The 27,063-nt window shown below is 53.4% G+C and overlaps 1 protein-coding gene and 1 long non-coding RNA gene across 2 annotated transcripts in view; both read right to left on the reverse strand.

The window, feature by feature from the left end:
• The window catches only part of LOC132250066 (scavenger receptor cysteine-rich type 1 protein M130-like), a 339,402-nt gene that overhangs the window by 56,174 nt on the left and 256,165 nt on the right, over positions 1 to 27,063 (reverse strand). The window lies entirely within an intron of this gene.
• Positions 2,793 to 26,702, reverse strand: LOC132250276 (uncharacterized). Its single transcript, XR_009461941.1, has 3 exons — positions 26,593 to 26,702; positions 5,144 to 5,219; positions 2,793 to 3,386 (listed from the first exon to the last, which is right to left on the reverse strand). It is a non-coding gene; the product is annotated as an uncharacterized LOC132250276 (long non-coding RNA).

A 27,063-nucleotide genomic window follows, 5' to 3' on the forward strand; every position in this document is an offset into this window, starting at 1 on the left:
GGGAAAACACAAATGAAGGGTATTTTTTAAAAAGCTTTACCTGTCACATTAGGACAGAAGAAAAACACAGGCAGCTCTCAAGGCATTCTCCTACAACTCCAAGAACATGGAAAGGGTTAGCAGAAGACTTACTGTGGCAGCTTGATTGTTGGCCCTGGGACACAGGGTAGCTCTGGATGCAATGGGAAGTCAAGCAATGGGCTGGATCAAGCATCCTGCTGTGCCTAGGCCACCTGCATGGGGAGTCTGTAGTGCTGCAGCATCCCCACCCCTCTGTAGTTCTCGACTAGCATACCACTGCCAACACCAGGCCTCACTGCAATCATCCTGGGCTTGACCTAGTGTCAGAAAGGGGAAGGACAAATTGATGGAAGAGACTTTTACTGCAGGGGGGAGTGGGTTCGTGACAGGCTCATGGCGAACAACGTTGCTGATGGGCCCACTGGTACATCCCACCCCCTTGGGTCATGCCACACCACCACTTCATTGTTTCCATTGCATGAACTTTCACTTGCCTGGAGGGGATGATCAGTGGTAGGGTTCAGGTGTGACAGCATTGCCATGACTTCTGTGGGGCTCCTTCTGCTGTACAATCCATCCCTTTCTACTTGGGTCTTGTAATTAGCCGTGGTGATATCTCGGCATGATGGTGGTGTCTTTCCTTCTATGCTAGGTGTCTGGCGAGAACTGAGACCTCAAGAATTCTGCTTCTTTCTTTTATGTGCAAAATCACAACTAAAAAGGTCATGTAAGTTAAATGCCTCATAGTGGGCAGCTGGACAGGGCAACAATGCCTACGTACTGTACAATCCCTTTCCTGCACGTGGGCTGGTCCCGTGCCTGGTGCACCGCTCACTCACCCACCATTGGGCCCCTACGCTTCCTGGCGTGTTGCCCTTTGTGCATGAGCTCTTCCCACACATGCACTAGGCCAGGTATGGGCTACCACTGTGCCTGAGTGAGGTCTGCTTTCCTGCTGGCCTCCTGCTGCGGTGCTCCAAGCCCGCAGGTGTACTGGTTGGGTACGTATTGTTGGGAAGCCTCCCAGCTTGAACTCTTCACCTGTTTCCCCCTTCAGATCACTCTGAGCAGCCCTCTCCCTGCCCCACCTGAGTTGGATGCTTCTGCACAGGCTTCTGTGTGCATTTTGGGGTCCTGCTGCATCTTCACTCAGGCGTGCACGATCTGTACTGGGAGGCAGAGAATCCACTTGGGTCTTTGATGCTCCAGCAGTCGGGAGAGCATGTGGTCTTCTTCCAGGTATTTTGGCCTGTGGTGGGAACCTACTGGACTCCTGCCAGTGGTGAGTTGAACCTCCAGGTTTTCCCTGGATGCTAGAAGAAGGAAAAGTGTTCATTGCTTCCCCAGGCATGCTGGTCTTGGGGAAAACTGCCAGATCCCTCCTGGCAGCTGGGAGAGCATCCGATCCTGTATCAAGTGTCCCACTGCAAGCCCCTGGTGGTCCACTCTTAGGCTGTTGCAACAGATCCTCAGGGCAATCAGGGGGGCTCCTCTGTTCGGCATGGTGCTGCCTGCCTTCATTGCAGCAGGGCCACTTGAGCCAGACTGCTGAGGTGCAGAGGGGAGGAACCTGTTACAAGCATACATAAGACTGAGGTGGGAAATCTCAGCATTAAGATTTCCAAAACCTTTGAATGCCAGAAGCAAATGGAGACACAAAAGGCTGGGGGTTGGAGGACTGGCAAGGGCTGGATCAGCCTGCATATAGCCTGCTTAATTCATCTTCCCCAGGGCTGTCTGACTGATGACCTGTGGGCACGAGCATTTTCCTTCCTCATAAAAGCAGCAGCCTTCCACAAAAATGTCTAAGCCTGTATTTGTATGGTGCATTCAGAGGGCATGGCTCCTTGTAGCCCTAAAAAGCCCTAAGGTCATGACGGCCCCTCATTTGGAGCGTGCAGGCCCAAGACAAGGAGACATAGGAAGAGGTTGCAGAAACCTACAAGAAATGAGAAACCACTTACATGATTAGAGTGGAAGAAACACTAATGCTGGCATCCTGTGAGCCCATTCCTGGATCAGGCAGGGGAGGATGGAGGGAGGAGATGAAAGGGCTGGAAGGGGAAAGGAGGAGTTCAGCTGTTTGCCTTCTGCAAGGGAAGATCCCGGCCAGCTGGAACCTGTGGGAGAAGGGGCAGAGTCAGGGCATGCTCAGTGGGGTGCAGTCCAGATAAGAAGAAACTTGTATGAGTGGGACGGGGGTGGATCTTGGCCCCTCTGCTCATACCCAGGAACAACCACGGGGTAAAGGAGAGTCTCCCCAGCAGGGAGAAGAACACGGCTCTCACACATGGCTCAGTGGGGCTTTCTGTCCCCTGCATGCCTCACCTGGGCCATAAACTCTGACCAAACCTTTGGGTGAACCCCTGCAACAGGGTCCTTGGGCCCAGAGGTGGGCAAAGAGGAGCCAATACAGGAGATAGCTGGTGCATACAGGGCACTAGGGCCCTGGCAGACAGGCAGGACAGGGCATCCTGAGTGGCCTGGAGGCAGGAGGCACCCGATCATCATGTGGGCTGGGGAGTGGCAGTCCCTCTGTCCTGGGGCCTGCTACGGTGCAGGGGGAACACTCACCTTCTCGCTGCTCCCCACCTTCTCCTCCTCTCCTCTGCTGCAGTGTCAGCACTTGGGGAGAGTGGCACAGACACTGGGCACCTCTCAGACACCCCAAACCCCCACACCCCTACCACTTCCACCACCCCATGCTCTCCACCACTGCCTCTGTACCAGGGACCGGCCCTAAGCACCCTGCCAGACTCATCTCTCTTCCTCCCTCTGTGCTGCCAGGGCCTGCATCTGCTCCCTCGGTGCAATCTGGATATACACTACAGGCAGGACCTCCAGCCCAGAGAGCCCAGGCCTGTGAAGCCCCTTCCCCAGCCCTGTCCCACCTAGATACACAGGGCGCTGGAGGGATTTGCGGGCAAGGCACTTACTAAAGATACACTAGGCATTTCCCCTTCACTCATCTCTTCTCTCCCAAGGCCTCCAGAGCTGGGAAGGAACCCAGGAGTCCTGGATCTCAACACATCCTTCTCCTAACCTGCTAGAGCCTTCCCAGGACCTGGCACCAGCCCTCCCTCCACTCCTCACACAAATCCCATGCTCAGTAAGCTAACACTAGGAAAAGCATCACACATTTTCCCTGTCTTGTCTATTTTAGACAGTGATGCCCCTTGGTCTGGGTGTTCACCTCCAACTTCAGCAGGGGGTCAGCCTGGCACCCCACCTCAGCCAGGCAGAGGGTCCTGGTCTGGGTGGAGGTGTCTTCATGCTGGGTGCCCTCTGCCTGGGGGCTGGCCTCAATGGTGGGGAACTGACTGGCCTGGGTCCCTGTCTCCATTCCTTGAGAGCTGCATCTGCTCCTGATTGCACAAGAAGTAACTGTTCAGAGATGGATCATAGACAGAATAGGATGCAGTTTAATAAAGTCAAGTGCAAAGTGCTGCAAGGAGGGAGAAAGAATCACTGTCATAGGCACAAACTGGGAGATCCAGAGGCCCTGAGATGATGAGGGACTGACACAGGAGACAACTGCTTGGTATAGGGCACTGGCACCCTGTGGGGTGGTCATCATGGGTCACCCTGACCTGCCTAGATCACCACCCAATTCCCATCCAGCTCTGATCCCATGCTCAAAACTAACAGCACCAAAAGCACCATACCTCTCCCCCTGTCCTGATTGTTCCTGATGTCAGAGAGACTTTGTCTGGGTGCTCGCCTCCATTTTGCACAGGGGTTCACTCTGACACCCCTCCTCAGCCAGGCAGAGGGTCATGGTCTGGGTGCTGGCATGTTCATGCCTGAGGGCCTCTGCCTGGGTGGTGGCCTCTGTGTTAAGGGGCACATTGGTCTGGGTCCCTGTGCTGTGCTGGGACCCTGCCTCCTTTTCCTGGTGGGGGCTAATGTTCCTGATTGCACAAAAAGGAACTGGTCAGAAACTGGTCCTGGACTGAATTCACCCCCACCTCCTGGAGAAGGAAGAGCTCCCCTACCTGCAAACTGCATCAGGAGAGCCCTGTACCTCACCCTCCCCACCTAGGGTTTCCCCCACCCCTAGACTTGCCCCCAGCACTCCTCCTGCTCCTGGGCCTGGTCCTGAGGAGGGACAAGGGGTTGCGTGTCAGCTGGACCCACTCTGCTGCCAGGGTGTAGGGTGACCAACCCCTCTGGCACACAACGTGTGGGGGCACCTGCAAGGAGTCCTGCGAACCACAAGGGCAAGACCTTCCTCCACAGGTGTCGGGGTGGGAGTCGCTTCAGGGAGCAGGTCTGGGAGAGACCGCAGGGACCTGGCTGGTCAGCCGAGATGCAAATGCCCCTGGCATGGGTGGCTCCCAGGGGACAAAGGGTTAAGTGGCAGTAAGGCTAGGGAGGGGTCTTCTGGCCCCAAACAGGCTTCTGGAGGGTGAAACAAAGTGCTGTGGGGCCGTGAGGGGCTGGATCAGCTCGGGCCCTGGCAATGGAGGCCAAGGAGGGAGAAGGAGATGCCATCATGCACAGAGACCTTGCCCCCTCCCCATGCAACTGCATGAGCCCCTCCGCAGCTCAGACTGGACACAAATTCACCAGATGCAGTCTCCCTCCTCTCCCAGCCTTCCCCCAGGGAGGGCACAAACAGAGTGCCCTTAATGCGGGGAGTCTTCCTCCTGCCCACCTGCCTGTGCCCAGGCTAGCATGTGGTGCTGATGGGAATTCAGGGCTACGCATCAGGCTGGGTGGGACTGAACCCCACTGTGAGGATGGGCCCTACCCTGCAAGGGAGCAGAGGGGAGCAGGCCATTGCCAGGGGGAAGACTCCCAGTGCAGGGGCAGGGGCAGGGGCAGGGGCAGGGGCAGGGGCAGGGCCAGGGCCAGGGGCAGGGGCCAGGACCTGGCACAGAATGAGGAGCCCGTAGGAGCCAGTCCTGCTTCCCCTCCCCAGGGAACTTGCTGGTATGGAGCAGGGGGTGACCGTTCGGTGTGGCACGGAGCTGGGGCTGTCTAGGTTTGTCCTGGAACAACAGGGGCTTGGTCTGCCCAGGCAAACCCTGCTGAGAGGGGAAGCCACACAGCCCTGAAGACTCCCATGCTGCCCACCCCTCACTGCTGCCATGGGGGGGGGCACATGGCCAACCATCACCTGGGTTGCTGGAGTGCAGGCGCACTGGTAGCCGCTTTTCCCACTGGAGCATCTGCAAGCAAACACAGCCACTGACCTGAAGGAGGAAGAGAGGAGATTGACTGCCAAGAGCAGGGAGGAGGCATGGGGCGCATCGTGGGTTCTTGTACAACCTGAGCCCCTGCCAGCATCTTGCCAGATCTCCAAAAAGTCCCCGTGACGGGCCTGTGGGGTGTCCCCAGTGCTGCCCCCACGGCTGAATGAGAAAGGGCAGTCACGTCTCCACAGTCGCACACTTTGGACGCTCGGGTTAAAAACTCTTGCCATATAAATAACTAGCTAAGTAACTAATGGATGAACTAAAGAACTATCTAACAAAAAACTGAACAAACTAACTACCAGATGAACAAACGAACTACCAAATGAAGGAACGAACATCTGAACAAATGAACAACCGAATGACCAAACGACCAACGACCAGCTACCGAACTAAACAACTACCGAACGAAACAACTACCGAACGACCCAGCTACTGAACGAACCAAGCAACTAACTCTGGAGAAGAGAAATAAGTAAACACGCTGGGGAGTGGGACGAGCGAGGGCTCTGAGGAAGCCAGGAGAGCACTGGGCGGAGCTGGGGCCTGGCGCTGAGGCTGGGGATTGTGATGTCACACTGCAGGGAGCAGCACCATTGCCACGGCAACCTGGGGGTTCCCTCCCACATGGGAAGGTGCTGAGTGCTGGGGCTGTGGGTACCTTGGGTCTGGTCTGGCTTAGGGGTGCCCACGGCCCGGTAGGACGCTAGACCTTGCACTCTTTGGGCTGGCAGTTAACCACAGGGACAGCGCTGGGCCGGGGGATCCTGGTTAAATAGGAGCCTGCCGGGACCCAGGGAGTGCGGCCACATGGAGTGGATGGAGCAGCCCCCGGGGCCAGGGGGTCCTGGTTAAATCCTCAGGCCCGCTCTCATCTCTGCCTTGTGGGGTCAGGGCACATCAGGGCAGTGCCTGGGGCTGGGACCACAGAGCGGTTCCCTGGGGCCACAGCTCAGCTCAGCCTGAGCCCCTTTCTGTGCAGGGAGGAATGACAAGATCCCGGGAACAACAGCCCAGAGCAGGGGGCAGCACGGACTCCCCTGCCTGGTGCTGGCACAGCATGTGGACAGTGCCCCCTGCTTCCACTCTCATGGTGCACACACAGGTCCACATACACCTGCACACACACACACACACACACATACACACACACTCCCAGTGACACTCCATGTCCACACACACACAGCAGTGACAGGCAGGTGCACACACACAGGCACCAACAAATACACATGTGCCCTTCCCATCTGCAAATCCAGAGTTACAAATGCCACCTAAATCTCCCACCCTGCTACAGGGGGAGGGAAAAATCTCCCATTTCCTTAGACTCCTACAGGAGCCCCCATGTGATCCAGTGGGGTTCTCTGTTTCCCTGCTCAGATACAACTCAGCTCCCCAGCATGGTGCAGTGGCTAGGGGTGGGCTTTCCTGCTCAGACCCTTGCCCCCGCGCCCAGCTCTGCCCCCAGGAAGGGGATGGGATGAATATGTGCAGGTCGAGGGGACATTCCCTGTGCCCTGTCACTGCAGGTGGTGAAGGGGGAAGAGAGACCATCATGGTGATAGTTTTGTCAATCCCAAATGCCCAACAGGACACTCGTGGGCTCGTCCCATGATCCCAAGTCCCAGGGATGGGCCCCAAAATGCTCCCATCTAAAGGAGTGTAAGGATGAATCCTACAGAGCTCACCCAGGCTTCCCCAGAAAAGACAGAGAGGTGTGGCCAGGAACAGACAGGCAGACATCCTCTCTCATCTGCCCCAGCCTCCCCAGGCCAGGCCCTGGCACACTATGTCTATGCAAAGGTCAGTAAGATCCTGCTCAAGGCTGTCCCTTGGGGTGCTCAGGCCCACTGCCCCCAGGAGCTCAGCTTCCCTTCTGGGCTCTGGGCTGCCCTCCTGCAGCTCCAGGACCACCCTGGTCTGGGCTCTGCTCCTCCTGGCCCTGCTCCCAGATGAGGGCTTGGGGCAGGTGTCGGGGTGGCAGCAGGGGCAGAGTCAGGGCCCCTAGTGCCCAGTACCAGGTGCCCCAGAGACATGTTGAGGGCGGAGGGAGGCCTCTTGGATTCTGTGGGGAGAGATTTGCCTCTCACAGACACCCCACTATTCCCAACATGGAGTCCAACCCCCACCCCTGACCCTCCTGCCTCAGCTCAGGCCATGCAAGAGCCTCTGGGTCACCTCCAGCCCCAGCTCCTTCTCCCACGGCCCAGCTCCTGCAGCTTCCTTGCCACCAGCACCCTCTTCCACTGAGGCTCTGGGGACAGGCTCAGGTCCACTGCTCTGCCCAACCAGCCTGCTGGCCAAAACCACTGCCAAAGAACAGCCATAAAGAACCAACCACAAAGGAACAAGTGGGAACGTGAGGAAAGGAAGATTTTTTATGCTGTTTTTTTTCACCCATTTCCCTCATTTGCCCAGTTAAAGGCCAAATATTTAATACCCTGAAAACCCGTTTCCCAGATAACCTTTTGAATTCTCTGCATTTAATCCTCAGGCCCTGGGAGCCTCTTTCCCCACAAGAAGAGCTGCATCCAAATACATTAGATGTTTCTGTTCCCGGAGTGTCACTCCCTCAGTTCTTGTGCAACAAGCTGTCACTGCTCCCCAGAGCAAGGCTCTCCTGAACACCTCAAGACACCCCAACGCTGCTGGAGCTTAGTCTAGAGACTGTACAGTTAAGTGCATCACGGGAGATTGGTGCCTCTTGAGTCAGTGGGGCACGGGCCCCACCTGACACCAGTAAGCAACCAGCAGGGGGGTCTGCTGGGAGCCAATCTCACTGACCAGGGCGGGTCCCCAGTGGCTGATCCCACTCATTGTGGGGGGGAGACAACACCTGGCCCATAGGCAGATTGTGAGAATCCTCTAGGTCTTAATCTCCTTCTACAGGCTCCTAAACCCTTTGGGTCTCAAACCCATCTCAGTCAACAGCCACACCTATATTTTCTTCAGTGAGATCTGAAAAGGCATCAGGGGAAGGGGTGGAGTGGGTAGGAGTTATCTTGCATGATGGAAACACCAGCTATAACAGTGGCCTCAGCATCAGCAGAGACACCTCCAGCAGCCAACTGCACCTGAGCCTGAGTAGGCTCCACCCTACAGACACGGCCCAGGATTTCTATGGCAGAAATACACACAGTGAGTGAAAGCCCGTGAGATCCTGCACAAAAGCCAGCCCTGCAGGGCCCGCCTGCCTGTGTGAGCAGCAGAGGCAGCAGGTGCCAGCACCGTGCTCTACCTGCTGGGTCGGACACATCAGGCCTTTTAGCTCACTGGACCTTCCCCTGCTCCCTTAGCTCTGTTTCTGGCACACACTAGTGATGATTGTGTCGGGTCTTTTCCAACAATTTCCCCTCCTCCCTTGCACTCCAATCTTCCCTGGGACCGGCTGGAGCCCCCGGGGCCCAGTGTAGCAAAATCCCTAGTTTTCCCTTTTTTTTCTTTTTAAAATACATTCGCTCCCCTTCCCGTAACCATTTCTGACTTTCTCTCTGCCTTCTCTATCCCTTATAAGCGATTAGAAGAAGTACTAGGTAGGCTACATTCCTCTATGCTACTATTGTAATAAGCCGCTTTTATATTGTAAATAGTGTTCTGTTAGCTTTGTATTGGTTTTTACTGTTTTGTATTGTATTATATTGTATTCCTATCATTTGTGTCTTGATACTTATTGTTTCATATTAACATCGTACGATTTAGGCATGCAAGGTGGGTTGGCATGAGTGATGTCTAGTATCCATTTTGTGTGTCAGGTTCCCATCTTGTTCCCATCTTGTCCCCATGCCCTGTTATGTAAGTATTTTGTAACCTATGAGTCCTGCCTATCCCTCCTTTGTAAATTGGTTCCTAAATGAACAGGGATGAACAAGGGTGCTTGAAAGCCAATGGCAGTAGGTCTAAAAATAACTTCCTCTGAATTACTGAACCATCAACTCGATGACCCAACCAGCTCCCTGCATTGACCCTCCCTGGCTCAAGATTTGGAAAACAAAGACTGCTGCAAAAATCAGTCAACCCACCGTCACAGATGCCTGAAACTGCATGTCCTTACCTAGGTTGTGGAAAAACACGTGTAGACTTCAGGGTCAGGTCAGCAGTGTCATAACCAAATGAGTTGAGTGCCCCTGTCACAAGAGAACTGCCCTGAATAACCACAGTTACTTTCAAATTTGGTCACGTTCCACCTCATTAGTATTCAGTCCATTATTGGCTACTCCGAACATATAAAAGTTTATGCAGCTTCCGCCCAAGCCGGAGACCTCTGAGCACGCGGCAGAGTAACCACGGAGAACTCTGTAGCGCGATCGAGGAAACTTGGTGGACTGATCACCCACCGAAATCTCCCCATCACCGGGTCCTTTTGACGTACCCCACTATCCTTTAGGTTCCTTTTCGTTCAAAAGCTCGTTTACTCATAACTCGTTTTACTATCCATGACAACGCAAGCAAGCTACCTCAAAGCCTGCGCGGCCATTCCACGCAGTGTAAGTAAAAGCAATCTTTTAAAACTAATAAGCTGTCTCGCCTCTCCATTGCTGGCCCACCTGACGTCAGATTAAACTAGCGATCCTCGGGTCGGCTCCGGCCGCCCGAGACATGGCATCACAAACAGGATCCAAGGGCACAGCAGTGAAGAAGATTCTAATTGAGTGTTGCCCCTGGCGCACAGGGGGGCGCCATGTGGCTGACTTGAATGAGCTATGGGCCCACATCGCATACCACCAAGCGGGCAGGTCGACCGAAAGGCTCATCAGCGGCTACCTTTTGCTAAAATGGGAAAAAAGGAGTTTCAAACGAATGGGAAGCACACCTTCACCCCGGGGCGTTTGGGTGCGTGGTGAGCAATGAGCGGGTCCGATTCAGACCCCGAGACGAAGTAGGCACCGTGTCTTTTGCCGGAGTAAAACCGACGGGCGTAGCAGACCCAACTCTTGCCCAAGAGTACGCCCGCTGTATAAGGTGTGTGAGAGAGGGCGAAGAACCAACACCGGTTGACAGGTTTAATCCCCCGACCCTAGCGCCCGGGTCAAGGGGGCATGAGCTGCTTTCGGATCTCCAGGAAAAGTTGGGAGTCGGAGGACTGTGTCATGGCGCGGTGGACGGGCCCGAAGTGCGACAAGGGGAAAATGTTGAACATAATGTTCCGCACTATTACAACCTTGCTGCAGGAAAATGCAAATTTAGAGGTTCAACTGCTCACAGCTGCCCAGACGGCTAAGGAGGCGGCAGAAAAGAAAAGCTCTAAACCATTAGAGAACCCCGAGCCGCCGCCATTCCAAGATGGTGCCGGGGAAAAAGAAGAACGCGCAAAAAGTCTTGAGGAAGAAGGGGCGGTCGCGCGGTCCTCGGCCCCGCCCCTCGGAGTGGCGCCAAAAGAAACCCCGCCCCCTGACATAGCGCAAATTAGGGAACCGCCCCCTTATAAGGAAGAGAAGTTATATTCAGCGCTCCCGCCCGACGAGCCAACGCCCCTCCCAACCGTGGTCCACCCGATAGCACTAGTCAAGCAAGTTACAGACGCGCAGGGTGCAACTCGCACCATCACCACTACATGCTGCACCCGCAGGCAGGGAGAAGTGCAAGAATTGTATAAGGAATTGAAACTGAAGCCTGAAGAGACCCTAGCTATGTGGTTAGGACGCCTGATAATGAAATTTGGGTCAGACTTACTGGACCTAGAAGAGGCTGACTTCCTAACCCGCCAAGCCTTGTGGAGTGGAGGGCACGCCACCAACTTAGAAGTAGTAGCGAGTAACGCTCGTTGGCCCATCCCACTCCAAGCGCTTGTTGCAGGCCAAGTTAGCTACAAATCCCACGTGTGGCACAACGGCCGCCCACCAAAGTTCAGCGCGGAACAACTCCTGCTAGCCATAATAGGGGTATCATATGCCTCTTGGAACCCCAGCGTACACCAGTTGGGACTGACACGGGCTCAGTGCAGAGGAGGGTGGCCTCACCGTCATCTATGGAACCCTGAGACTGTTCCTGCAACCCTTGACAGCATAGAAGCCTGCATAGAGGTCTATGGGAGAGACAACACCACAATGCTTCGACTTCTCCTCAACCCGATGAACGGGCAGCAGGCAGGAAACCTCCTGAGCCACCTCCCATGGTTGCAAGCCTTTATGAAGCCGTCCGCGAGAGTCTCCAGTAACGCGGAACACCGAACCTCAGCGTATCCCGTCGAAGCCCAAAGACCGAGGCGTTATGAGTCCGACGCCCCACAAGAATCGCAACCGTTGCCGCAACGAACACCGGAGGACAGAGCCATGTTCCGGTTCCTCCTACACCGCTCCAGGCTTACGAAGCGACAATTGCGCATCCTGGGAGACGAGGGTCAACGGAACCTAGCAAATGAACTAGGCTTCATCTTTGATGTATAGGAAGAAACGATGACCGATTACCAACCGTGGCTCATCACAACCGGCTAGCTCGCCGCCTTATCGTTCTCCCAGTTTTCTCTTTCCTTTTGTTTGTTTGTTTGTTTGTTCCCTTGCAGGCTCGACGGTGACGAAGCGATAATCTGTGACTGCCCGATCACGAAAACCACCGAGCACTAGACCACGGCACATCTAAGTCAGCACAGCAATGGCCGCCTACTTATATGTTGCGAGCAGGGTCGTCACTCTATTCCTGTTGTTACCGATAGGTTCCTCGGTGAACGAGAGCTGACTTCGAAACCTCCAACTCGGTTCTGAACCTTCTATCATTCTAGGCCAAAGCCATAACTAACGGCTCATCAACAGATAACCTCACTGAGTGCTTACGGTTCCTCCTTTTCTGTTAATGACCCCATGTTTACACCCTTAGTTTACAGAATTGTCTTGCACATACTTGTTTTGTTTTGTTTTAAAGACACAGTGAAGCCAAACCATAATGTTTTGAGTGGGAAGGATAACTCACTTAACGGAGCAGTCCAAGTTGTTTGACATGCTGACTGTAACCAGATTATGCAAGCTCTGAATTACTGCAAAAGAACAGCATTGGTGATCTGAAGGTTTTGGGGCTGTCGCAGAAAGGTCGGGTGTAGACAGAAGCATTGATTTAGGGTAAATGAGAGAAGAGACACGAGAGAGCACAACAGACAAACGTGAAGGAGGTCATAGGTGAATGGAGGGCAGGAAGTGTTTGGTGTCAAGTAGTTGAGAGGAGAAACAGGTGGTAATGCATGACAAGGTTAATGTGTTTCGATAGTTTTAAGCAAATAAATGAGGAAAGACCGCTAAATTGGAAATGATGGCACAGAAAATCAGTGTTCTAAGAGCATAATGAGGTTACTCCACTAAACAAATATGTCTTCGTGTGTATATATGTATATATGTGTATATATGCATGTATGAATCGTTGTGTATATAAATCGTTGTATTTTATAGTTTGTTAAAAAGTAACTTGTTAAACTGTCCACTATTGTATATATAAAAGTATATCCACGTGTTATGCTAAACCGTGTAACAGTAACGAGTTCCTGGACAAAAATTGCCTGTAACCTAATGCCCTTGTCTATTGTGACATGGTCAAGGGGGCATGTCATAACCAAATGAGTCGAGTGCCCCTGTCACAATAGAACTGCCCTGAATAACCGCAGTTACTTTCAAATTTGGTCACGTTCTGCCTCATTAGTATTCAGTCCGTTATTGGCTACTCCGGACATACAAAAGTTTATGCAGCTTCCGCCCAAGTCGGAGACCTCTGAGCACGCGGCAGAGTAACCACGGAGAACTGTAGCGCAATCGAGGAAACTTGGCGGACTGATCACCCACCGATATCTCCCCGTCACCGGGTCCTTTTCACGTACCCCACTATCCTGCAGGTTGCTTTTCGTTCAAAAGCTCGTTTACTCGTAAATCATTTTACTATCTGTGACAACGCAAGCAAGCTACCTCGAAGCCTGCGCGGCCATTCCACGCGGCGTAAGTAAAAGCAATCTTTTAAAACCAATAAGCTGTCTCGCCTCTCCATTGCTGGCCCACCTGACGTCCGATTAAACTAGCGATCCTCGGGTCGGCTCCGGCCGCCCGAGACAAGCAGAAGCTTTTATTCAGAGCCACAGCTGTAGGAGAGATCTCAGATGGACATGGATTCACCAAGCACTCCAGGAAGGTCTCTGCCTTCAAACAGAATCATGCACTTTATATAAGCTTTTGAACAGCCGTTACACAGGACATGATTGCAAAATTAAAATTCTCTGAGTAAGCAGTCAAAGACAACTAACAAGCACTCTGGTGTCTCAGGAAGAACAGGCACATACTTTCCTGCTATCTCAAGGCCACCGTGAGTGAAGCAGTTGCAGGGGAATTACAAAGAACAAACATTTCAATTTGGCTGCTCTAAAATGCAGAGCCGGTAATTCCCCACTCAGCTGTCACGGTCATCTTACAAATAGTAATTTAGCTTCACCAAAGTTTAAGGCATTCATTTTGTTTAATTCCACACCTAGGAGTGCACATGCTCAGTACACCAGGGGCTGCCCCTTGCCTGGGCCGCCCCTGCCACTAGGGTCCTAGGGAGTGTGCCCTATAAATACGGGTAGGGAAGACAGACCCAGTGGAACACCATCTCCATCTGGACCAGCACCACGCCACACCACCTATCCACCCAGAGGCCCTGCCAGCAACCCCCTCTGGACAACACCTGCTGGACAATGACCCCCTTCCAGGATGGCTACGTAGCTATCACCCCCATCCTCTCTTCAACCAAGAACTTGGTCTCCGTTTCTCTTCCCTACCAGGACTCCAACCCTTCCACTGAGTCTCTTTCTTCTGCTACCAATGTGTGTGTGTGTGTGTGTGTGTGTGTGTGTGTGTGTGTGTTTGTGTGTGCGCGAGCGCATGTGCGTGTGTGTGTAGGAATCAAGCGCTATAGTACAGTGTTCAATTAATAAAACTGCTTTTTGGACCCCTAAGTTGGGTTTTGCTTTACTACAGGTCTGGCCCTGCTCCAATCTCTGCTCCTCGCCCCTTTTAACTTTTGTGTCTGATTTCTCCCTCTCCTGCTTGTGGGTCACCACCACCTCCAACACCTGTCCCACACTCCTGTGGCTCCAGCTGTCCTGAGTGCCACTCTGCCTGCAAATCCCTGTTTCCTTGCCATTATCTCATCCCCACTGCTTTTTTTCCTGATCTCTGCCACTGTTATTGCCTTGTCTCCACTGCCCTTTCCCCTGATCTCCCAGCTTTCTGCCTCTATCTTCTGCCTGTTTCCTCCTTGCCCCTGGGCTTTTTCCCTTACTTCCACCCTGGCTCCAAGTGAGCCCAAGGTATCCTGGGGCCACTTGACCTTAAGTAACCCCAAGCCTTAGTTCCTCAGCCAGCTTCTCTATAGTCTCCCGCTTCTAATCCCGGCTCCAGCAACTTTCACTCCTTACACTTTCGCTCTCACCTTAACCTTCCTGCAGGTATCCCAAGTACACCAAACACACACAGACATACTGTACCATCCAAGTTAGGAACTCACATGTGTGCATGTGTAGGTGGGAATTTTGTGTGTGAAGTCCTATATATATATATATATATATATATATATATATATATATGTATGTATGTATGCCATTGTGTGTGCGATGCACGAATTAGTGATCTGTGTATGTGTACTGAGTGTGTGGGTATTGATAATAGATTTTTGTCTAACTTTTGGGGTGTGTATTGTATAGGTGCTTGAAGTTGTGATAGGCATGCATGTGCCTACCCTGGTAATTTGGGATGTGTATGTGCCTGACTTGGTAGTGTGTGTGTGTGCACACCTGCTGGGGGTACATGCACCCTGAGTGTGTGTGTGCACCTGATTGTTGTGTGTGTATGTGCAATAGTACACCAGGCCCTCTTGTCTAACAGTGCAATACTGACGTCCCAAGTGCTGGCCTGACCCCACAGGGCTACACCAGCATGACACTGGATCCTTCCACCTGTCATACACGCCCCGGCCCGTGCGTCACAGCACAGCCAGCGACAGGCTCCCAGGCTCAAGCACACAACACCTACTAAGTGCCTTGCTTACATCTTCAGCACAGCCAGGATTGTCAAGGCTTCTCCAAAACATTGGACATGAGTCCAAGACCACGGTCTGAGGCTGTAGCAGAAAGCCCCCTTTTCCTCTTGCCTGCATTTGCTCTCCCCTCTTTGGATATGTTTCTCCTCTCCTACCTTTTCTTCCTTCCTCTTTCTTTCACTTTAAGATAAGGAATTGTGTTTTAAAATTTGGATGTGTGCATTTTGCATCTTCCCTTGTATTTTGGTATGTTCATCTATTTGTGTGCCATGGCATTTGTACCTTATATTTTATACTCCTCACCTTTCAACTTTCAACTATAAATGAGTTTACTAACAATGTTAACAAGGGCAGAAGTCAAACTGCCTTCCCTGTATCAGGCTGGCTGCTGAAAGAGAGAGTGAATCAGTGATTTAATGTGTAACACTGTAGCAGCAGACAGTCGTTAACACCTAAGGAAACTGCAGATCAAGCAAGGGAAGAACTCAATAAAAGACAATGTAACAACTGGGAAATCTCTAAACGTCACTGATCAAGGGCTAGAAGCCCTGGCCTGAGTTAATCAACGCCGGGGACCAAATTTTGGGCTGAATATCTCCAAATCGACTGCTCCCAGAGCCCTATTCAAAATTCATCAACGGACTCCCAAACCTGCACGTACGTGCGGATGACCCCTGGGGCTGACAGATGCCATCCAGTAGCCACTGAGGTGGGGAAGTCCCACGAGGGTCAACGACCCCTGGATTGGGCAAACCTGAAAACTGGGGAGTCACCAAAGTCTGCCAAGGATACATAAAAAAAAGTGAAAAGTGACCCTCAGCGGCGCCCTCTTGATCTCCAACTCGACCAGCACCTGACCTGTCCAGCCAGAAGGACCAGCCGGTGACCCCCTTCTGGAGGATAAAACCAGGCTGAAAGAAGCCTCGACTGGTCATCGACAGGAGACTCCAGCGCTTGTAGGATAGGTATACCTGACTCTGAAGCTTGCTACTGTGTGTGTGCACGTGTGTCCGTGTGTCCGTGTGTGTGTGTGTGTGTAGGGACCAGCTACAAGGTTTATGATTTAACTTCATTCAGTGTTTCAATCTGCCTAATAAACCAGAATTTTAAGGATCCTGAGTTGGACATTTGTAGCCAACAACGGCACATCTGTGCTTGTGTCTTGGGATCCTCAGGATGCTGAACTCAATCATCCCGTGGGCACTGCTGCCCAAGTTGCCATCCACTATTACATTCCCCACCACTTTATCCCTGTTTGCGAGCTGCAGTTCAAGAAGAGCACGGTTCTCACACCCACTGCTCTCCCCCGACCCACAGGGCCTGGCACAGACGGAAATCAAGTTGCTCAGGCTCGACTTGCTCTCCATGAAAATGGGTTGCCCTTCCCCTGGCAAACCCCATGGTGCATCTCAGCCAATCAGGCATGGGAATGCAAATGAGTCGCAGGGGAGGCTGGGGTTGGCTGAGGGATCTCTGATGTCATAGTGTGCCGCGATGACCAGCCGAGTCGCTTGCATCACAAAGCCCTGGCACACAGTCGCCGGGGAGACTGATGCCCCAACTGCCACTCTGCGGCAGTTGGCCCCGGTCAGCTCCGGCTGCAGTTGTGTCTGCAGAAAGTCTGGCTGCTGTGCGAGAGAGGTTGGAGATGGAGAGGGGCGGATGCTGGAGCTGCCTGTGGGAGGCCCTGACCTGCTGCTGCTGGCAGGAGGAGGACAGGTGGCAGGCGCGGGGCAGGGATGTGGGCAGACGGGGGAGGAGGGGGTGTCCGTCTCCTGGGGCTGAGACCAGGGTGGGAAGGGCAGGAGGGACCTTTGCACGGCCTGGTCAGCTCCAAGAAACGCGCCCGCCAGCCCTGCCCCGACCGCCCAGGCCCTGACATGGCCATGGCATGTCGCTCTGACTCCATCCCCCCAGACCAGCCCTCACCCATTCCCCGTCTCAGCCTCTCCCATGGGGCTGCCAGTCCATGCAGAGCAGGATCAGTCCCTGTCCCTGCCCACAGCCTGGGGACACCCAGCAGCACACACCAGGGCCCAGTCTCCTGACACTGCTCCTCCCTCTCCTGCCAAACACCCTCCTGAGCTCCCTCCTGTGGCTTTGGAGGGCATCGGGGTGCCTCAACACTGGAGCCAACTCTCATCCTCCCTCTCTGCTCACCCAGCAGCTTTCAGAAGGACACGGTGAGATCTGATGACAGCTTGGACCAGCAGCTGTCAGAGACAACTAGCAGCACCATGACGATCTCTGATGAGCCTAGCCCGAGGCCCAAGAACATGTCGGATGTTTCCAGGGACAGGAACCAACTGCAGGAATTAGGGTGCTGGAGCTGCCTGTGCCTGGCCCTGACCTGCTACTGCTGGCAGGAAGAGGACAGGTGGGAGCCCTGGGGCAGGGCTGGGGGCAGACCGGGGAGGCAGGGGGCATCCATCTCTTGGGGCTGAGACCAGGGTGGGAGGGGCAGGAGGGACCTCCAGGAAACGCACCCACTGGCCCTGCCCCGACTACCCTGGCCCTGACATGGCCGTGACATGACCTTCTGAGCCCATCCCCAGGAACCATGCCCCATCCATGGCTCATCTTAGCCTTTCCGGTGGGGCTGCCAGCCCATGCAGAGCAGGATCAGTCTCTGTCCCTGCCCACAGCCTGGCACACACCCTTCCCAAACAGCCTCCCTAACTCCTTCCTGGGGCCTTGAGGGCATCGAGGTGCCTTTTCCCCCGAGCCACCTCTCACCCTCCCACTCTGCTTCCCCGGCAGCTCTCTGAACAAAATCCAGAGTGATGACACGGTGGGAGATGCTGACTCCCAGGACCAGCAGCTGTCAGAGACAACCAGCAGTACCATCACAAGCTTGGATGACACTAGCCTGAGGCCCAAGCAAATGGACGACATTTCCAAAGACACCCCTCCATGCCAGGACAGTGAGCCCACAATCATTGTCTGGTTTCAGCGGCCAGATGAAGACACCGACTTGCCGCTAGACGTGGCCCCCCAGGCAATGAAAGAGCGGCCAGAGAGGGGTGACTGGGAGCTGATGTCTCTGACTAGCGAGGACATGGTAGATTGAACGGCCATGTGCTTCCTCTCCTCAGTTCTGGTCCCTGCGTGCCCCGTAACACCTCAATGATGGGTGCTGAAATCTCAGGCCTCCGATGACACCACACAACCCAGCTTTCTGATCCGGCTCTCTTTGTCACACCAACTGGTGCTGTAAATGACCAGCAAGTTGTCCTCACCATTCTCTGAACTAGGGGTGTGCAGGGTTTTGGGCGCTGATTCGATTCGGAGGCCGAATCACCAAGTCCGAATTGAATCGGGAGGCACATACATTACACACACGCACATACACAGAGAAGAAGAAGAGATATTATATACTTACATGCACATACAGAACAAGCACAAGAAAAAAGCCAGACACATACTTCATAGAAGAAGAAGAAATATTATTTTAGTTACACACACGTACAGATGAAACACAACGCAGCAGAAGAAGTCAGACGCAAGCACCATAGAAGCAGAATAGCTATTATGAAACACCACACAGAAGAAGTCAGACAATCATAAAACAAAGAAGAAGAAGAGATTACATACAGTTATTAGCTAGACACACATACAGACTAAACACAACACAGAAGCTAATGCTCTGCTCTCTGAGCTGAAGAGGGCACTCAGTGCATCACCAGCCAGCAGGGGAAGAACATGTCCCTGCTGAGGTCCCGTGCCAGGACAAACTTGGAGGTATGGGCTGGGGCTCTGGGGAAGGAGGAGGCCCCAGGTCCTGGGCATGACCACTAAAACTGCACTCTGCCAGGGTTGGGAGGCCTGGTGGGACTGCCGGTGGCATGGCAGCCCCAGGAAATGCCAGGACTGAGGATCCCCCTGGTGAAAGGCGGACAGGAGGCGCCATAACCTCCAGCCACCACATGCACGCACATAGTCCTGGCTGGGGAAAGCCCAGACCCATCATGTCTTTGACAGTTCTGAGGCTTGCTGGTTGCAGTGGAGTTGTGAGGCTCCAGGTAAGCTCAGCTTAGCTGCCTGGGATGCCAGCTTTATGGGTTGAAAAAACCCTTCAGCAGGCTAAGGAAGCACCTGCAGTTGTTGTGTGTGCTCTTCCTTGATGGAAGGAATAGGAAAGAAGCCAGAGGCTGGCATGCAATGCAGGCAAAAAAGCCAGTCAGTGAAAATAGAAATGGAAGCATCGAGGGGTGAGAAAGACTGGCTGGAGAAGGGGGACGTGGCAGGTAAAAGTGGAGAGGTACCTAAGGGGTCAGATGTCCTGCAGGTTGTAGTGTTTCATCAATCGAAAGTCTCTATTGAGTCCATCAGTTTCTCTACCTAGGAGGTTGATGAAGTGAAGTTCATAGGCTCTTCTGTGAAAAGTGGTTTGTAAATTCCCTTTGAGGATCAGGCCTGAGAGACTGGAGACAGAAAGGTTTTTTTGTGAGCAATCTCTCCCCACAGGTAGTTGGATATTCTGTCTTTGATAGATTCTGGTGTGCAGTTTGTGGGGGGACTGGAGATATGTTGGCAGGTTTTCTGTGTTTGGCTGTAGGAAGTTGGCTCCTGGTGATGAGGTTAGCCATGTTAGGCTCTTGCTTGAATTTCCCAACCGCTTTTCACACAGGAGCCTATGAACTTCACTTTATCAACCTCCTAGATACAGAAACTCATGGACTCAATATGGACATTGGAGTTATGACACGCTACAACCTGCTGGACATCTGACTGCCCAGGTAGCAGCAGGTACCACTCCACTTTTAGCTGCTACATACCCCGTTTCCCTACCCCAGCCTGTCTCTCTCGCCCCCTGACTCCTCCATTTCCATTTTCACTGACTGGCTTTCTTACCTGCATTGCATGCCAGCCTCTGGCTTCTATACTGTTCCTTTTATCCAGGGACAACGCACATGCCAACTGCAGGTATTTTCTCAGCCTGACAAAGTGGTTTCAACCTGAAAGCTTGCTAAGATATATTTCTCCAACTTTTCAGTTAGTCTACTAAAAGATAGCAGATTGACCTATACAACAGTGTCTGCCAGTGCCATATCCTTAGACCAACACCCCTAGCACATGTCCCCAGTCAGCTGACCGGAAGGAGGCAGGGCCCTATGTATATCTAATCCCCACGGCTGGAGTTGGAAGGGAGAGTTCTCTGTGAGCTCCTGGAGAAGCAGCTCCTGCAGGAAAGAAAGAAAGGCTCTGTGACACAACAGCTGCTTGAGATGCTGCTAGTGCCAATGTGCTGCTTACTTACCTCTTCGTATTCAAACTGGTGGACTGGGATGAGGCTGTAGGGGAGGAGGAGGCCTCACTGGGGCACACTACCATGTTGTGTAGAGGCCCCAGCACCAGTAAGAGTGCATCTTAACACACATTCAAAGTCACACATGCCATGAGTTTTGCTTGTCAGCAGCCTGAGGTGCAGCTTTCCAGCAACCCCTGCACTTACCTCCTTGAGAACTGGCAGACATCATGGCCTCAGCAGGGGCTACCATCCTTGCAAGTTTTATCTGAGTCAGCCAAAAAATGACAAAGTTACAGGTTTTTCTGTAATTCCCCACTATAGTCTATAACCGAATCTACGAACACAGAGAGAATGTGAAACCCTCCAACATCCCTGCAAGAACGACAAATCCAGACTTGGCCCTTGGCACACTCCCACCCGGACCCCGCAAACAGCTCAGAAAGAGCAAGACACAGAGCATCAGCCTGGCTACACTAGGGCCAAACACACACCAGCCAGACACACAAAGGGCCAGGCCTCGTGGGGAAGTCCCAGGCAGCCACATGCTGCTGCAACAGCGACACCAAGGTCAACTGGACTCCAGCCATGAGAGGTCACTAAGTCTAGGTTCATGTGTCAGTCTCAGCACTAACCCTGCGCTCTTGGGCAGCCTGTCTGAATGGCACCCTGCAACCATGCACCCAGCACCTCCCACACCTGCACCCACCTGCCATGCTGTCCCCTCCATGCTGGGCACCCATCATGGCAGTGCCAGCCCCAGCTCTTGGGCAGCCCTTGGGGATATAAGAACCAGAGAACAAGTCCACAGCACTGTGCAACACACAGGAGGAAGGGAGCCCACAGCCCTAGGCCGTGCACCCGCAGCACACACTGCCTGCCCTTGGGCTCCCCCTCACAGACACCTCACCCTAAGCTTCCCACAGGGAAAGGCCACTGACCCAGGAAAAGCCCTGAACTCTCCATGACCTCCCACCCAAATTCCCAGCACCCCAGACCTAGGCTCTGCTCCAATCCAGACCTGGAGTGTGCCCCCAGGACACACACACAAACATCACACCCCTGACCCACTGTGGCCAGCAGTGCTCCTGACACTCCCTCTGGTACCAGATGTACATCCACACACTCACACACAAACACACACACACACACCCCGTGGTCACTGAGACCACAGAGGGGCGGATCTAGGATGATGGGAAGCAGGAGCTAGGTTTCTTTAGCCCCAGATCAGGCAAGAACTCGGCGCGTACCACCCTCTGCCCACCCCAGTCCCTTCCCTTTACTCCTCAGCAGCAAGGACCCTCTGCTCCCATTATCCCTTCTCCTGCCCACTGCTGTCCTATGTTGATGCCAGGGATGGATCCACAGCTGCTCCTTCCCCTCTTCAGCTCTGCTTTGCAGAGGCATCATCAGAGAACACCTGGTGCATCTAGGCAGAGAGGAGGAACCCGCCTGCTGCAGCCACTAATTCAGCCTGGCTACAGCATGGGAGAAGCTGTTCTGCAGCTCCGCCTTCCCCGACAATCAGCCACAGACAACAGTAGTGGTGGGCAGGGAAAGGGTGACTGGGGAAGGTACTAGAGGTTCACCGATACACCAGTTCATATTATATAAGCACCAAGAAATGGAATATTAACATTATCAGAAATAGGCTTTTCTTGGCTCATGTGGCCAACAGTGTTGCTCCATGCATGGGCACAGGCACAGGATGCACGGGGTCAGGAATGCAGCCTGGCAGCTTGGAGGGAATTGTTGGTCTGATAAGTCTGTGGTGGGTGGAAGGGGCGTGCAGGGGGCACATTGAAGCTCTCACAGTGAGGAAGAGAATGGGGTTGGGGCAGGCACTGCCCAGCCATGGTGGGATGGGGTGGGAGACAGAGCCACAAGTGGCTAGTACAGTGTGTGCAGGGACGTGGGGAGGAGGGAAGCTCCCTCAGCAGTAAATGCCCCAGGGAAGGCATAGGGGCTTTTGACGCCTTATCCACGTTCAGGGTGAAGGCGGGCTGCTGCTGGTGGCTGGGGCCACTGCCAAGTTTGTGCCGGCGGGGCTTATGGGCTGGGGCTGCAGTCAGCGCAGGCAGCAGCGGCATTTGGAAGGATCTTGGGGAGTTTACGGTGAATTGTGGGGTGGCTGTTGCCCACCCTGTAACACCCCTGCCACTGCCACCTTCCCTGCGCGCAGTCCTCGTCTGGTGGATGTTGCCACCAGACGTCAAGATGTTGCCCCACCACTAGATCCTTCAGATCCTCTGGCCTGCAGACAAAAACGCCTTCCCCATGGCTTCCACCTGGGTGACACCCAGGCAAGTCCTGCCTGCACGCAACAAGCCCCAGCCCCGGGGGCTCACAGCCACCGCTTGCACGCCTCCTTCTGCACCCAGCTGTGACGCACAGGCAGCACCTCAGCATTGTCCCCAGCACACACACCACAGGGTCCCAGCATTACATTACCACTAACTCCCCACTCTGCCCCGCACCCCCCACCAATCACAGACACACGCAGCGTCCTGCCAACCCAATACACTCAACAGAGGTGTCATAGAGTGTCCTTCCCCTACACACACTACATGGGCATGCCCTCAGTAACCCCCTCCACACACCCAGACTTAGTTGGGCTCACAGAAATCTGGTGGGACCCTACCTACGACAGGGTGGTGGGCATTCGGAGATAAACCCTATATAGAAGAGAGAGGACAGAGAGGAAAGTTGTAGGTGGGGGAGTTCCGCTCCACGTGAAAGAGCACCTCACATCACCAAGGATTATCTTTGGGTTAGAGGAGGGTCGGGCAGAGGCACAATGGGTCAAACTACAAGGGGGGCATGGAGAAAGGGATCTTCGGGTGGATGTCTACTACAGACCACCCAACCAGGTGGAAGAGCTGGACCAGGACTTCTCCAGTCAGCTTATGGAGGTAGTTAGGTCAAGGGATGTCACTGTCATGGGTGACCTAATCTACCCAGACATTTTCTGGGAGGAGCAGAGAGCCAGGTCTGACCGCTCGCGAAGGTTCCTGGCTGTGTTACAGGACCTTCATCTTATCCAGGAAGTGCACAGCCCCACTAGGGGTAACGCCTTGCTGGACCTGGTCCTGGCCACGGGGGATGACCTGGTGAGGGGACTGCAGGTCTTTGACCACCTGGGCATGAGCGATCATCACCTGCTGGATTTCATTATCCAATGCAGGGCATCAAGGGCTCACAGCAAGGCTAAATCCCTTGACTTCAGAAGGGCCAAGTTCAATGAGTTTAGGAGACTATTGGGGGAGGCAATGATGGCCCAGAAGGTAGAGGAGATGGGAGTCCATGAGGGATGGTCGTACCTTAAAGGGGCGATCCTCCAGGCCCAAAGGATAACAGTCCCTGAGAGAAGCAAGGGCCGTAAGAGTGCTCAGAAACCCCCTTGGCTCAGCAAAGGCATTCAGCAATGCCTGAGGACTAAAAGGGAGGCGTACAACCAGTGCAAGAGGGGAGCTATCACCAAGGAGGAATACTCCTCCTCTGCCCGGGAGTGTAGGAGGGCTGTTAGGAAGGCCAAGGCAGAGATGGAGCTCAGGCTAGCGTCCAGGATTAAGGACAACAAAAAGTCCATTTTCAAGTACATTGGGAGCAACAAGAGGGCACCAGGCAATCTAGGACCCCTGCAAGATGCAAATCGTAATCTTGTGGCTATGCCAGACAAGAAAGCTGATATTTTTTTACAGTTTCTTTGCCTCTGTTTTCTTGAACAGGGACCGGGATATCCCACCTACCAGAGGTAGGGACAATCTTAGGGATAGCTCTATCAGGCCTTCAGTCAGTGCAGATGTAGTTAGGGATCTTCGGGAAGGGCTAGACATTTTTAAATCTACAGATCCAGATGCCCTCCACCCAAGGGTGTTCAGGGAGCTGGCAGGGATTATCGCGGAGCCCTTGGCCCAGCTGTATGTGCATTCGTGGTCATCTGGCCAGGTGCCGGGGGATTGGAACCTGGCTAATGTGGTCCCAATTTTCAAGAAAGGGAGGAAGGAGGACCCAAGTAACTATAGGCCTGTAAGCCTCACCTCGGTGCTCGGGAAGATCTTGGATAGAATCCTCAAGGAGCACATCTGTGGGGGGCGCTGCAGGGGAGATCATGCTCAGGGGCAATCAGCATGGGTTCATCAAAGACAGGTCCTGCCTGACCAACCTAATTGCCTTTTATAACCAAGTAACTACATCCTTGCATGATGGTGTTGCCATGGATTTAGTCTTCTAGAATTTAAGAAGGCCTTTGACACTGTCTCTCACCCCATCCTCATCAATAAATTAAGTCACTGCGGCATTGATGCCTGCACAATTGGATGGGTAAAAAATTGGCTGATGGGGCGCACCCAGGGAGTAGTAGTGGACGGGTTGTACTCAACCTGGCAAGCTGTGAGCAGTGGGGTACCCCAGGGCTCAGTCCTCAGGCCTGCACTGTTTAACATCTTCATCAGTGACTTGGACGAGGGGGTGGAAAGCACGCTTTTCAAAGTCACTGATGCCACTAAGATGTGGGGTGAGGTGGACACACTTGAAGGGAGAGAGAGGCTGCAACTAGATTTAGACAGACTACAAAAGTGGGCAGATGAGAATAGGATGGGTTTCAATGTAGACAAATGCAGGGTGCTGCACCTTGGGAGAGGGAATTCACAGCACACATGCAGGCTGGGTAGTTCCCCTCTTGAAAGCACAGAGGCAGAAAGTGATCTTGGGGATCACTTTCCGCAAGGGCATCTGGACCTGCAGATTTAAAAATGTCTAGCCCTTTCAGAAGATCCCTAACTACATCTGCGCTGACTGAAGGCCTGACAGAGCTATCCCCAAGACTGTCCCTAACTCTGGTAGGTGCGATATCCCGGTCCCTGTTCAGGAAAACAGAGGCAAAGAAATTGCTAAAAATATCAGCTTTCTTGTCTGGCGTGTCCACCAGATTACCGTTTGTGTCTTGCAGGGGCCCTACATTGCCTGGTGCACTCTTCTTGCTCCCAATGAACTTGAAAACGGACTTTTTCTTGTCTTTACTGCTGAACGGTAGCCTGAGCTCCATCTCTGCCTTGGCCTTCCTAACAGCCCTCCTACACTCCCGGGCAGAGGAGGAGTACTCCTCCTTGGTGATAGCTCCTCCCTTCCACTAGTTGTATGCCTCCCTTTTAGTCCTCAGGCATTGCTGAATGCCCTTGCTGAGCCAAGGGGGTTTCTGAGCACTCTTACGCCACTTGCTTCTCTCAGGGACTGTTATCCTTTGGGCCTGGAGGATCGCACCTTTAAGGTACGACCATCCCTCATGGACTCTCATCTCCTCTACCTCCTGGGAGCTCAGTGCCTCCCCCTATAGTCTCCTAAACTCATTGAACTTGGCCCTTCTGAATTCCAGGGCTTTAGCCTTGGTGTGAGCCCTAGACACCTTGCATTGGATAGTGAAATCCAGCAGGTGATGATCGCTCTTGCCCAGGTGGGCAAGGACCTGCAGTCCCCTCACCAGGTCACCCGCGTGGCCAGGACCAGGTCCAGCAAGGCATTACCCCTAGTGGGGCTGTGCACTTCCTGGATAAGGTTAAGGTCCTGTAATACAGCCAGGAACCTAAACGAGCAGTCAGACCTGGCTCTCTGCTCCTCCCAGCAAATGTCTGGGTAGTTTAGGTCACCCATGACAATGACATCCCTTGACCTAACCGCCTCCATAAGCTGACTGGAGAAGTCCTGGTCCAGCTCTTCCTCCTGGTTGGGTGGTCTGTAGTAGACACCCACCCTAAGATCCCTTTCTCCACGCCCCCCTTGTAGTTTGACCCATCGTGCCTCTGCCCGACCCTCCTCTAACCCAAAGCTAATCCTTGATGATGTGAGGTGCACTTTGACATAGAGCACAACCCCCCACCCTCCACCTTTCCTCTCTGTCCTGTCTTTTCTATGTAGGGTGTACCCCCGAATGTCAACCGCCCAGTCATAGGTAGGGTCCCACCAGGTTTCTGTGAGCCCAACTACGTCTGGGTTCTGACTCGCAATCAGGAGGCATAGTTCCTCCTGCTTACACCCCATACTACGAGCATTAGTGTATAGGCACCTGAGGCCTCCTGAGGGTGCTCGTGCCTTCTACCCTCTCCCAGGACAGTTGTGGCCCCCTGCTCCTCAGATGTTGATGCTTACCTCTGCTTCCCTTCCTCTTGTCACCCTGCATGCTGGTGAAGCATCCTCTCCACTCAAAGCAGCCCCTTCCCCCGGCAAAACTAGTTTAAAGCCCACCGTACGAGATCAGCCAACCTAGAGGAAAAGATACGTCTGCTATTAGGGGAGAGGTGAAGCCCATCCCACCCCAGCATGCCCTCCTTACAAAAACTTTTGCTTAGGCTGTATTGTAGCTTGGCTTGAGGGATGAACCTGGTCAGGTAACCAGAGATTAAACAGTTCTAAGTTAGTTAATATTCCATATGGCAGCGGGAGGAGGGAAAGCTGCACCATTCAGTATATCCAGACTTGATACTAACCAAGGGAAGACAATTTTTCAGTCTCTCAGCTAAAATCAAGCTCCTACCAAGTGAACTGCTTATTTACTCCTAAAGCGACAGAGTTTCTCTGGCATACATACAGATATATATTGCACAGTCAACCCTCTATTCC

Source organism: Alligator mississippiensis, chromosome 4, assembly GCF_030867095.1.
Source record: "Alligator mississippiensis isolate rAllMis1 chromosome 4, rAllMis1, whole genome shotgun sequence".
NCBI lineage: Eukaryota > Metazoa > Chordata > Crocodylia > Alligatoridae > Alligator > Alligator mississippiensis.